Source organism: Solanum lycopersicum, chromosome 2 (genome assembly GCF_036512215.1).
Source record: "Solanum lycopersicum chromosome 2, SLM_r2.1".
NCBI classification, from domain to species: Eukaryota; Viridiplantae; Streptophyta; class Magnoliopsida; order Solanales; family Solanaceae; genus Solanum; species Solanum lycopersicum.
The window spans coordinates 63,845,290-63,857,847 of NC_090801.1; the positions used below are offsets into that span (position 1 = coordinate 63,845,290).

Below are 12,558 nucleotides of genomic sequence, written 5' to 3' on the forward strand. Positions count from 1 at the left end.
AAAAAAAGATTTCGTTCAAAGAAAAGTCTTGACAGTAATAAGCAATGAGATGAGACTAGAGAAGGTGCAAAGTAATGATATGTATGTCAAAAAACGAAGAAGAAAAATGGGTTATAACTAGACTTGTCTCAAATCATAATGATGAACTTGCTTCTTTCAATAGTCAGAAATTCTTGCGATCAAAAAGAAAAAAAAATCAGAGGCTCTGAATAATCTTATTGATGTCTTAAATAATTTTGATATTCGTCCAAGTAAAATTACATTAGTGTTGATTACTCAGGCTGGGGGCGTAGAGAATCTCAATCTAACTGGACGAGATATTCAGAATTTTTTGAGAACTAAAAGGAAAAATTATCTTGAGAAATGAGATGCACAATTGATGTTGAAATACTTTCAAAAGCGACAATCTAATAGCCCCAGATTTTTCTATGCAATACATATGGATGTAGAGGATCATTTAGCCAATTGTTTTTTGGTGGATCCTAGGTCTAGGATAGCTTACAAGAATTTGTGAGATGTTGTCCTATTTGATCCTAAAAAGTTGACAAATAAATATACGATGCCTTTTGTTCCATTTACCGTAGTTAATAACTATCACCAATCTATTTTATTTGAATGTGCTCTTCTTTGGGATGAAAACTTTTCAATGGTTACTTCACACTTGGCAAGAGGCTATGTTTGGTGTTTTCCCTCGTACAATAATTACAGATCAAGATGTTGCAGCAACAAATACAGTTGCAAAGGTGTTCCCAAATAGTGCACACCATTTTTGTATGTCTACAAGTCATATTTCTCATGAATTTGATGATTTTAAAAGTGAGTTTATTAAGTGTTTACATTGTACAATGACTCTCGAGAAATTTGAAACTGCTTGGATTGATTTAATGAAAATGTACAATTTAGAAGAACATAATTGGTTGCGTAGGATATATGCAATTCGCGAGAAATGAATTTCAGCATATGTGCGAACTAATTTTTGTGCTAGAATGTCAACAACTCAAAAAAGTGAAAGTATGAATAAATACTTCAAAGATTATCTTAACTCTAGTACATCAATGAGTGTATTTGTGACTCAATATGATAAAGTTGTTGACGCTAGGTATGACAAAGTAAGAGAGAAGGATTATAAGACAAAACATTCAAAGGCTATCTTGAAAACATTACATCTAATGGAGGACGAAATAGCCAAAATGTATACAAAAAAATATTTCAAAAATTTCAAGAAGAGTTGATTCAATCTCAAAAATTTATTTCAGAAAAAAATGAGGTTCGGGATGGAATACATATCTATAAAGTACATTTATTTCAAAGACAAATACCAGCATATATTTTTCTTTTCTGAATAAGCTACTCGATCAGAAAAACATTACAAATTTACATATCAAAGATTGTTGCAACCATGTAAAGAACTTGATGAACTTCCATATGAGGATGTGAATGATATTGTATGTGATGGTAAGTTATAGAGTCAAATATGAATTTGGCTATCATTGTTGATTTGATACTTGTTAATTCGAGTTAATCTGAGTTGAACCTAGTATTTATTGATAGTACTAATAGTCTCAATTGTTTGGTGAAAGAACTAGGTAGTTTTGGAGGGTTTGGAGATGGAAAATGAGTTGAAAAATTCGTCAGACGCACGTGCAGTGCGCCAGAAGTTGGCCCCAGTTAACCAAGGCCTGGCGCCACCAATATGCCGAATCCAACATTTTTCGTCCAGTTTTCATGGTTTAGACTTTTTAAGTCCTTCCAAAGTACATTAACATCCTCCAATGACTCTAATCACTTCAAATGATTTCTAAATACCTAGAAATCATCCAAAGAACTCAAATCGAAACCTTGAATCCATAATCCAAATTCTATAGATGTTAGGATCAAAGTCAAGAAAGTAAGAAGTCAAGTCTAAAGCTATGAACTAAGTTAAAGTAAAGTTTTAAAAGTTCTTAGAGTCTTACTTAAACGTTTTAACTTCGTTTTAAGACTCAAGTTCGAGTTAAGGAAAATAGTAAAGGTTGAGTTTTTTTTTCAAAAAGGTATAAGGGACTAAGTATTGTCTAAGAGCAAAAGTTTCAAGTTAAGTAAAGAACAAGAGTTGAGTTCATTTCTCTAAAGTTAAAGTACTCCTTAAAGGTTGCTAAATGTTTCACATTTAAGTAAAAAAGAGGGGGACATTGATTTCCAAAAGGAGCTTTTAAAGCTAAAAGGTTCAGTAAATTATCTCAACCCAAAGAAAGAAAGTTTTTATTAAAATCATGAGCTAAATTACATTTTGGGAGTAGTATTAAGCACCGATGTGGGGATGAGAGTTCAGATAACTCAAGTTCTCATGTAAACCATGTAGCCATATGGGTATTAACATGTCATACTTTTTAGATGATCACGTAAGGTTAGCTAGTGGATCCACTAGGTAGAGGATGTTCTTTGTGACAACAAATATATATAGGACAGTTCTGGCAGCGTGGGCAAGACGTTGTATCACCACTTAGGCTCATAGTGGTGGTTTTCGGTTAAAGAACTTCCACAGAAACTATTTACTTTCATATATTAGTAAAGTTGAGTTTATTATTGTATCATCTTTAATGAATTAAGAGTTTACACTGTTTTACCAGTTTATATATATATATATATATATATATATATATATATATGTTCTTATTGCTTTATATTGAGTTGTTATCTTGTGAGTTGAGCAAAGCCAAGGTAAGTTCATCCTTACTCCACTTCGAACTTTAGAGTTGTACTTAGCAATCCAACTCGCATACTCGTACATTCGATATAATGATGTCAGTTGTCCTGCATCGATTTATGATGCAGACGCAGGTAACCAGGATCAGCATGCAGCGCTTCATTGATCCAGATTGATCTCCAGAGTTAATGGTGAACCTCCTTGTATTCCGGAGGACATCCTTTTCATTTGCTTTACTAGTTTGGCTTTTAGGATGTTGTGTGGTCTGTCCCAACATCCATCTCAGTCAGTTTAGAGGCTTCGTAAACAGTTAGTAGTTTAGTTTGGAGTCTATTTACTTGTTGATATTTAAGTGTCATTTTGGCCAGATTATTATATGAAGTATTTATTTGAACATACTTTATTTCTTGATGAAGATAAGTTTAGTCTTTCACTGCGTTAAGTAAGCCAGACGAAGGGTTCGCTTGGGGGCCAACAATGGTCTTCGAGTGTCGGCCATATTTAGGGATGGGCGTTCGGTTCTTCGAGTTGATTTAATCAAATTTCGGTTCGGTTATTTGGTTTTAGAAAAGTGTGCACCATAGTTTATACCAAACCAGATCAGTTCGATTTGGTTTTTCTACTTCGGTTGAATTTAGTTCTGTATTTTTAAATCGGGTTTTCGGTGTGAATAAAAATAAAGAGGGAATATGATAAAGTGCTAAGAGTTTCATCATGTATTTAATAAAGTGTATAACTATTGTTAATTAAGCAATACAATTTAAATATTTTTAAATTTAGTAACTACAACTCATTTTTTTGGTTCACCATAGTTTCGGGACCCTTGCACCAAACTCCGAACAGAAGAACCAAAGTTTTGAAAAGAAAACCAACACCAAATCGAAAAACCGAAGAATCGAAACCGAAAAACTAAACTTTTTTGGTTCAGTTTGGTTTTTCAATTTTTCGGTATTTATGTCCACCCCTAGCCACGTCTAGGTTGTAGGCTCCGAGTGTGACATCATATCCCACCTCATTTATGGTGGTTTTGCTTTAATGTGTTTGTATGTATTTTAAATTTATTTATAGCATATATGCAAAAATGACAACTTTTTCAGGATTTGATGAGAACAACTTCGTATCCATACCAAAGAGGTTTCTAATCTATGAGTTGACTTGGAGTTTGTGGAGTTTTAAACTAAGAACAACGACACTTCTTCAAAGTTTTGTTTTGTTCTTTTCTTTTTTGTAGAATATAATCCTATAAGTTGTTTATAGCACAATATTTTGTTCAAGACTTTTTTTCTTTTTAGTTTACACACAGAAACTCAGAGTTTTAGCTTTATTTTTTTGTTGATTGTCTTTTTATTTATAGTGAATTGGTTACTCTTTTGTGCCTTCATATTTGTTGGCAGTGATTTTCTCAAAAGGACCGAAGTGATTTGCAATAAGAATACACGAGAAATCAAAGCATCTTAATTTTTCTTAATCTTTATTTTACTATGAGAAAAGCAAATCATATTAGTTCTACAATCAAGTTGATGTGTATTTTTGCCTGTTTTAAGTTAGTTGCAGACACCTTGATAAAATGTCTTCTTTCTTATACTGCAATGAGAAATCTGTAATGACAAATTAACTTCTCGTGTACTCATCTACTCATTTTCTATAGATCAGCTTATAGATAGATGCATCAAGAGTGCTTAAATCTTCCATTAACTTAGGTAAGTAAAAAATACTAATTTATAAGCACCTAATTTTAAGCTAAAATATTAAAAGAAGCAATATAAATCTCTATAAACGCACTCGACATTAGAAATATCAGGAATGCATCTCTTTTTTATTAATGGTATCTGTGTTGCATTCAACACAATAAACTAAAGAAAAGTGAGTTTTACTTGTATTGCAGATATAGTGGTTGAATTCAAGACTTACATAGTAGTTTAAATCCTATGTCAATTAGACACTATTACAATTGTGAAGAAAGCTTTAAAATTACAGTAAATGAAATTCCTTCATACTTCAAATATAATCGAAAAAGCAAATCACTTGCTACTGTCATCGCAAAATAACTACATGTTAGGTTATTAGCATTTTAATATTAATATTTACCATATTAAATTGCTTTATTTTGGAGTTATAAGAATGAACATTGGAATGGATGACTTCTACATCATCCATTACCATTGGTTATCCATCAATGTATTTCATTCTTAATTCCTCCATTACTCTTTGTAACCTATGTAACTCCGATTGTAACCTATTTAACTCTCATTGTAACCTATGTAACTCCCATTGTAACCTATGAAACTCCTAAGGCCATTATCTTCACTATTTACTACCTCCATTATCTTCCTATTCATTGCTACGATGACTTCTTGTAGTATAAATAGTGGTAGTCTTCATTTGGTTTTAGAGACACACAATTCACAAGAGAATACAAAGAGTGAAAGAGTTAATCTAAAAGAGAGTTCTTATTAGTTGAAGGGAGGTGTTCTTTTTTGTGGAGCTTTGGACTCAACTCTTGTCCAGAGTTGTTGAGTTATACTTTGTGAAGGCTGTTGTATCCTGGAGGGGACAAGTCAAAGAGGACTACTGCTGGACCGGTGAAAACATTTGCTGCAGTGGGCTTGAATCTCCTTAAAGAGAGCAAGATATCCGCGCCTCAGCCTGAAGAGATTAATTTCTTCATTTTATTTTCAATTGTAATCTTGCAATTTTATTATTTTGTAAGTTTTTCACTAACACTACACATCGGAAGATCCATCACCAAGTGTTTGCTTAGACCTTAGTCAAACGCTTCTTTGTTAGAAAGTTGCTTGAGTTCTAGTAATCACCATGAATATAGTTGTTTGTGTAGCTACCGTGATGCATGTTGCAACATTCTTAGCGTTATCAGTTGACTTTGAGCCAATACATTAGTGAGAGATTTTTTCGTGATTGCAAATAATTTGAAAATTGTTAATAGGCTCTACACTTTCAAAGACATGACTCAAGAGACTCTGATCGCCCCCAACACTCAATCCACGACTCATCCTTAATTATTGATTTCTCAACACAAAAAATCAAGTACTTGACATCAATTCCAAAGCAACAGACAAGAGCTATACCTTGACGTTTTCACCCCTAAACCTTCATTATAAGTATGGAAAGTCAAATCTACGACTCTAACCCTCATGTCAAGCTCTAATTGACCTACTAAACTACGGTGTGTTACACTTTTTTCACATTGAATGATTATGACTTTGGAGGGACACAAGAGTTGAAGAAAATGGATTTAAAGGTAAAAATATAATTAAGGTAAAAAAACTAAAAGTACGATGAAAAATATAAAAATAAATCTTGAAGTCTAACGGGTGCCACGTAGAGGGCCTAGGATCTTATCTCTATAAGATTATTTCAAAAAGTTTAAATAAGATACTATTTCTCAATCCAAAAATATAAATAGTTTGGACATAAATTTAGATTATATCAGTAATTTGAAGGTTGATTTAAAATTAAAATTTTATTTGCATGTGCAACTTAAATTGCTTAAGTGATATTTTTACTCATAAATATGAAAGCTCGAAATCTGGTAAAAACTAATAAAACTATGCCAAGATGATATAAATGACCTATTTTATGTGTTAAAAAGATAGATATTATTATTTTATTTTAATGATTGAAATGAGATGAAGAAAAAAATTATTTCCTACTTATTAATTGGTTAAAATGATTTTTAAAAGAAAATAAACAAAAAAAGAATTCTTAAATAATGATATGTTTATTAGAAATAGAATATGTTTTTTTTTTCAAAAATACAACTGTAATATCTAAATTAGGAAAAGGACATTATTGGACAAAATTATTAATTCTTAGGATTCTCTTCAACATCTTTATAGAATTCAGAAGTACCTCAACTAAAAACATCCTATGGAAAATGGATCAAGTCCCTCTATACTAGCCATATATTTTCTTAAAAGACTACCAACAATATAAATCAAACTTTGCAAGATTTGGCAACAAACAATCCTCTTTTTCGAATTATTTATGGAAAGGACCAGAGATCATGTTCTATGTTTCAAAACTTATACCGACAACTTCATGTTTAAGAGAAGTTCTAATCTAATTTTCAACGATGCAAGGATTAATATCTTGAAACATGGTCCCGAACAAGGAATCTAATGGCAGGGGAGATTGGCCTAAAAGATAGCAGGCCAAAACCATAATTTTTTGTTTGTTTAACAAAATTCTTAAAATGATCATCTTTATCTAGAATGTCCTTGATTTACAAAGATTTTCTGAATCTCTTGACAAAAATTTTGACCTCTGGAATGAATTTTGCATTTGGAGAGGTTTCTCAAAATATTATTCATGCATGTAAGAGACTTTTGATTCTAAGTCTTTGTTCTCTCTTTTTCTTATGTGCGTGGGGGGGGGGGGGGTGAGGTAGCTCCAAAATTCATAAATTATAAATCAACTTACACTTGCAAGCTTTGTTTATTTAGTGATAGGGGGTATAATTGACGATCCATCAGTATCAGCAAACTGTGGATTGCAAATACATTATTTAGAGAACCTGACATGACATTGAAGCAAGAACTAGCAAAGATTTCATTAGAAAAATTAAACTTGGAGTAAAGTATGAGAGCTAGTTAGTGTCGATGGGCTTACCTATTGAATAAATTCTAATAAATCTATCTCAGTTAGATTAACGGACAAAATACACAAACCTGTATTCCTTTTTACCTTCCTTCTCATCTAAATTATCATTTTCTGTTTTTTCATCATCTCCATCTTTATAATTTATTTCATTTTCTTTGTTTTTATTTTCATCTTCCTCCTCTTGACTCTCTTTCACTGTCTTTTTCTACATTTTCATTCTCTTTTTGTACATCTATCACATCAACTGTTTCTGAAAGCACATGTTTAGTAAGTTCTTCTAATGATGTTTATACTTTAGCTATTGTACTTGATTTATCAGAGGTCGGTAATTTTTTTTAGAAGCCATTTTATTTAGAAATAAGAAAAAAAAAGGAGGAAAAAATCACTTGACGTGTACATAATTTATTTTTTTAAAAAAAGATAGTAATGAATTTAATAAATATAACATAATACAATAATTAACGGATAACCCATATTTTACAACAAATAACCATTTGTTGCAATTTATGATTTGTTGCAATAAATAGGTCATCAATTATAACAAATAAGCCATATGTTGGAAGAAATCAAAACAATCTACTAATTAATTTCTTCCGACCAATGACTTGTCTGTTGCAAAAAATGAGCCATATGAAAGAAATAAAAAAATCATGCTACTGATTTGATTTCTTATTACATATGACATATCTGCCAACACAATAAATTTGTCACGATCCAAAAATGAGTGTGATGACACTCTTCTTATCCCATCAAGACAAGTCAGTCTAAAATCTAATATCTAACAAAGTGCGGAAGTAAATAACAATCCAATAACAATTTCTATTATGAAACCAAGTCATATTAATTCAATCCCCAAAACCAGATTATCACGTGCACAAGCCTCTAATGTAAATATTAGAACTGAAATAAAATAGAAATCTAAAATGAAGTTGTCTTTCAAGTAAAAACAAAATCATAAACTGGAGTAGGAAAGTTTGCTGAGATGACAAGCAGCTACCTCACAATCCTCCACAAGATGCCTCGGAAACGAAAAGAATGAGAGGTATCACGAAGATCCGAGCTCGTAACCTACAAAAAATTGTAGAAGCAAGAGGTGAGTATCAAACCATGCGGTACCCAACAAGCAAACCTCTAAACACAAGTTAAGTGAACAAAATACGGGTACTCCTTACATCCTATCTAAACCTCCACGCTACAGGCTAACAGTTCACAGTTTACCAAAACACAACTCAATAACCACACTCTATCAGTTTACATATTCTCAATAGGCATAATACATAGATTTGCCCTTAAACTTGGCTTTAGATTTTAAGTATGACCTCAAACTTTCACAGTGCACAAATAGGCACTTTAACTATCCTATTTTTTTATAAATACACACGCGTATTGTCGCGCCCCATTTTCGCAGAAAACGGATTTTGTGCGCGACCTAACAACTCTTTTGGGATTTTGAGTTTGGGAGTCGTCACCTAACGAATTAAGGCGCGTTAGGGCACCTATCTAACCTAACTAAGTCTAACTAAGGTCAACGGGCCAGAGATTAGGGTAAGGGTTCAAATTATCTCGAGGGGAAGGTGTTAGGCATCCCTCGAAGTCCACAAGTGTGGATCCCGGCCGTATCTCATGCAATCTATGTGGGGGTACAAGTAGCAATCAAGGTCGTTTAATTTATTAATTTATTTAATCTTACTAAGTGATAACAAATATAAAACAATTAATACTATTAATTTAAGCATGCAAGGCTAGGTGATGGCAATAAATAAACAATCAAACTTTATTTATATTTAAGCATGAGACTAAGTTATAAACAAAATTTATAAATATTAAACAATTAATATGTGAGAAAGTAAGGTTTTGAAAATTGAGCAAGTTTTGAATATGAATCTTTATTTAAAAAAAATGTTTGTTTCTTTATAAGGATGATGCCACGATATTATTGATCGCACTCCTCCACCATAGAAACAATTTTGATTTGAGGTCGGTCTAAAAAATAGTTATGTTTTTGAAAAATGATTTAAAAGATTTAGTTTACATGTAGGCACACATAAATGCACATAATTCTTTTGAAACTCATGGGTAGGTGGTACTTCCGAGGATGCGTCGGTTTAAAAATTGGAACTAGACCTCATAGTTCCTTTGACTTTCCCACTAACGATAGGTTAGGAGATAGTACTTTATTTTAAAAAATAATGTCACAATCAATCCAAAATTTCAAAGGAAGATTGAATAATGACTTTTAAGAAAATTATGTTGCAAAACTTTATAAGTACTAAAAACTAGTAGAACATTAAGATGGTAAATTTATTAATGCAAAGGTTTTACGATGAAATATATTTAAAGCCAAATAATTTATTAAATGCATGAAATGATTTTAGTTTAGTATGAATGAGGAAGACAAATAGGATTAATATTAACCAATTTTGGGGGAAGGACACAAATATGCACAAACAAATTTTATTTTTACGGATATGTTAAAAGTTTATTTACAATCCTATAGACATGATTTCTAGGTGTTTTAAAAAAAAACAGAGTAACATATATATGCATGATTTTAATACTTAAGCATAGTTTCTACGTGATAAGACAAATGAAAATTTAACATATTTTTAACATCTAACAACCTACTAGATTATTAGGATTTGATTTTAACATTTACAAATTAATGGAATCTAGTTATTATTTTTTAAGACTTATTAACAAAAGCGTCAAGCAAATTGAAAATTGATTAGATTATAACACCTACAAACATTAAATCTAGGTGGTTAAAGACAAACCTAGGCATGATTTCTAAAAAATTTATAATAAACAAGTAAGCATATAAATCCCCCTCCCCTAGACGACCCCCCAAATAAATTTATATATATGATCCTTTAGAGTTACAATTGTTACAACATTCTAATAAATAAAATAGGCAAAAAAATAAAATATATATATATATATATACATTCAAATAAACAAATAAATCTTTCTTCAATTAATCTTCAACTCGAACTTCAAGTTTGAAACCTGTCAAAGTAATCAAATAACGGTTAAGCAAAACAAATTGATTCACCTTTTACTCGAACAAAGTAGCAAAATAGCGAAAAAGAACACTTGAATAATTATCGGATTCTCAATGTATTGTTAAAGTAGCAAGAGAGCAATGAGAGAAGGGAGAGTGATGAGAGAAATTTTTTTGATTGAGAGTGAATGAGTGTCTGAGTTGTTGAGTTCATCCATGAGAAAAGAATGAAAATAAATGCCTTATTTTATAATAGTGGAGAGGTCATGATTTTAAAGGAAAAGAATCATTTTTTGAGCAATTATGGAGGAATTATCTCTTTAATAAGAGAAATAAATCAATCAAACATTACCAAATATAATCAAAATAAAATCATTCCACAAATAATAAGGCAAATCGAAATAATTTATGGCAAAATAATGAATAATACACAAGGCAATATTGCTTCCAATTAGGTACCAAATATTCACTTATCATAGCAACATCATTTACCAATAGCAAAAAGATATTCACTAAAAAAATTTAATTCATTTTCCTTAAATATCACAAAGAGAGATTCTATGCATCTTTCTAATAAACTAATTTAGGAGAGGTAACAACAATTCCAATTTTTCATAAAGTTATATCACAAGCAAATTAAATTACCTTATTATTCAAACTAAGCAATCCATTCAACATGCTCAAATAATTAAAAGGAAACAGAAACATGCCAATATATCATAATTAATAGATATAACTTAAAAAGAAAGAGTAACTCTAAATAATACTAGTGGTGTGAAGGTGTTAACTCTAATCTTCAATCCAAACAACACATTCTTTTAAATTTAACCAACACACCTGAATATTAAAACGGAGACACAATCATGAACGGATTACGCAATTTATGAAGCTACCAATAATGCATAATTATAAAAAAAAACATCCAGAGAAGCCATACTTTTCACGTAGAATAAGCATGCTAAAGGCAAAGGCACATAAATGTATATTGAAAAATCAATTGGTTTAACTCATTATAAACATAAGAGGATTTAGACATCATCTTAGCGTGCAATAGAATAAATAAAATAAAAAGCATTCATCTTATCACTAATTAAAGGCTTAAATCATATAACACAAACATTTAGGAATCATCAATTATCATATCCCTTAATACTTTAGAACTTGAGCAGATTAACATAACGGTTCACAAGCTAAGAAGAGATATTAGAGGAAAATTTAACAAGACCGAGATATCTAATTTAAAGAAATCCAGAAAGATCACAGCGATTGCCTCACAAAAACATACAATGAGATAGTAGCATGAAATTATTCTTGTGTAGTACGAGCATGTAATTAAGTCAAAGCTACGAAAAATTATTTGAATGAGGTTTGAATTGAAACGAAACTGACCTGGACGGATCTGGATCTGTACAGATCCGTCTTTAACAGACTTTTCAATTCCGCCGGAATGTTGCCTTGATCGCTGTGCGGAGCTGCTGCGTGGAGTTTGCTGGAGCCGTTTCTCCTCGCCTGGCTGCTGCTGTCTCTCGCGGGCTGCCTGGCGTTCCTCCTCTTCGCAGCTGCTGGCCGAGCGCAGCAGTCCCCGCTGCTGACACTGATGGGAGGCGCGGGGAGGCGACAAGGAAGGCGAGAGGGGAAGGGAGAGGGGTCGCGAGAGAAGGAGAAAGGGAGGATCGGAAACAAAGGAGAAGGAAGGAGAAGAAGAGGGAGAGAGGGCAGGAAGGGAGGAGCAGCGGCTGCTTGGGCGGCTTCCGTCCGGCTGTCTCCTCGCCGGAAAAAATTGGAGAGGAGAGGGGGGGGGGGGGGGTTGCGGCGGCTGGTGACGAGGAGGGGAGGAAGAGAAAGAGAGAGAGAGAGAGAGGGAAGACGACAAGCGAGAGGGGGAAGACGACAAGAGAGAGAGGGGCGTCGCCGCCTCGCTTGGGGTTGACGATTTCCACCGGAAAGAATGGAGAGAGAGGTGGGGCGGCTGGAGAGAGTAGGAGAGGGTGAGAGAAGAAGTGAATGAAAATTTTTTAGGGATTATTTTTAGATGTTGAGAGAATATGAGAGTTAATCACAATCGTTAGATTAGATAGAGATGAAGGGTTAGGATTCGATCTAGGATTTATTTTTTTAAGATGGACGGATGAGATTAAGAGATCAAGTCTTGAAATTAGATTGGCAAAGATATAGAGTGGCTAAAATTGCAATAACGTCTGGCTAGAATTGGAATGAAAGAGAGGCTATAATTGTAATAAAACTTTAATTC

General features: G+C 32.6%; 1 long non-coding RNA gene across 1 annotated transcript; it reads right to left on the reverse strand.

Moving 5' to 3' along the window:
* Positions 1 to 8,101: 8,101 nt before the first annotated feature.
* LOC138341852 (uncharacterized) lies at positions 8,102 to 12,302 on the reverse strand. Its single transcript, XR_011214910.1, has 3 exons — positions 11,697 to 12,302; positions 10,251 to 10,312; positions 8,102 to 8,374 (listed from the first exon to the last, which is right to left on the reverse strand). It is a non-coding gene; the product is annotated as an uncharacterized lncRNA (long non-coding RNA).
* Positions 12,303 to 12,558: the final 256 nt, after the last annotated feature.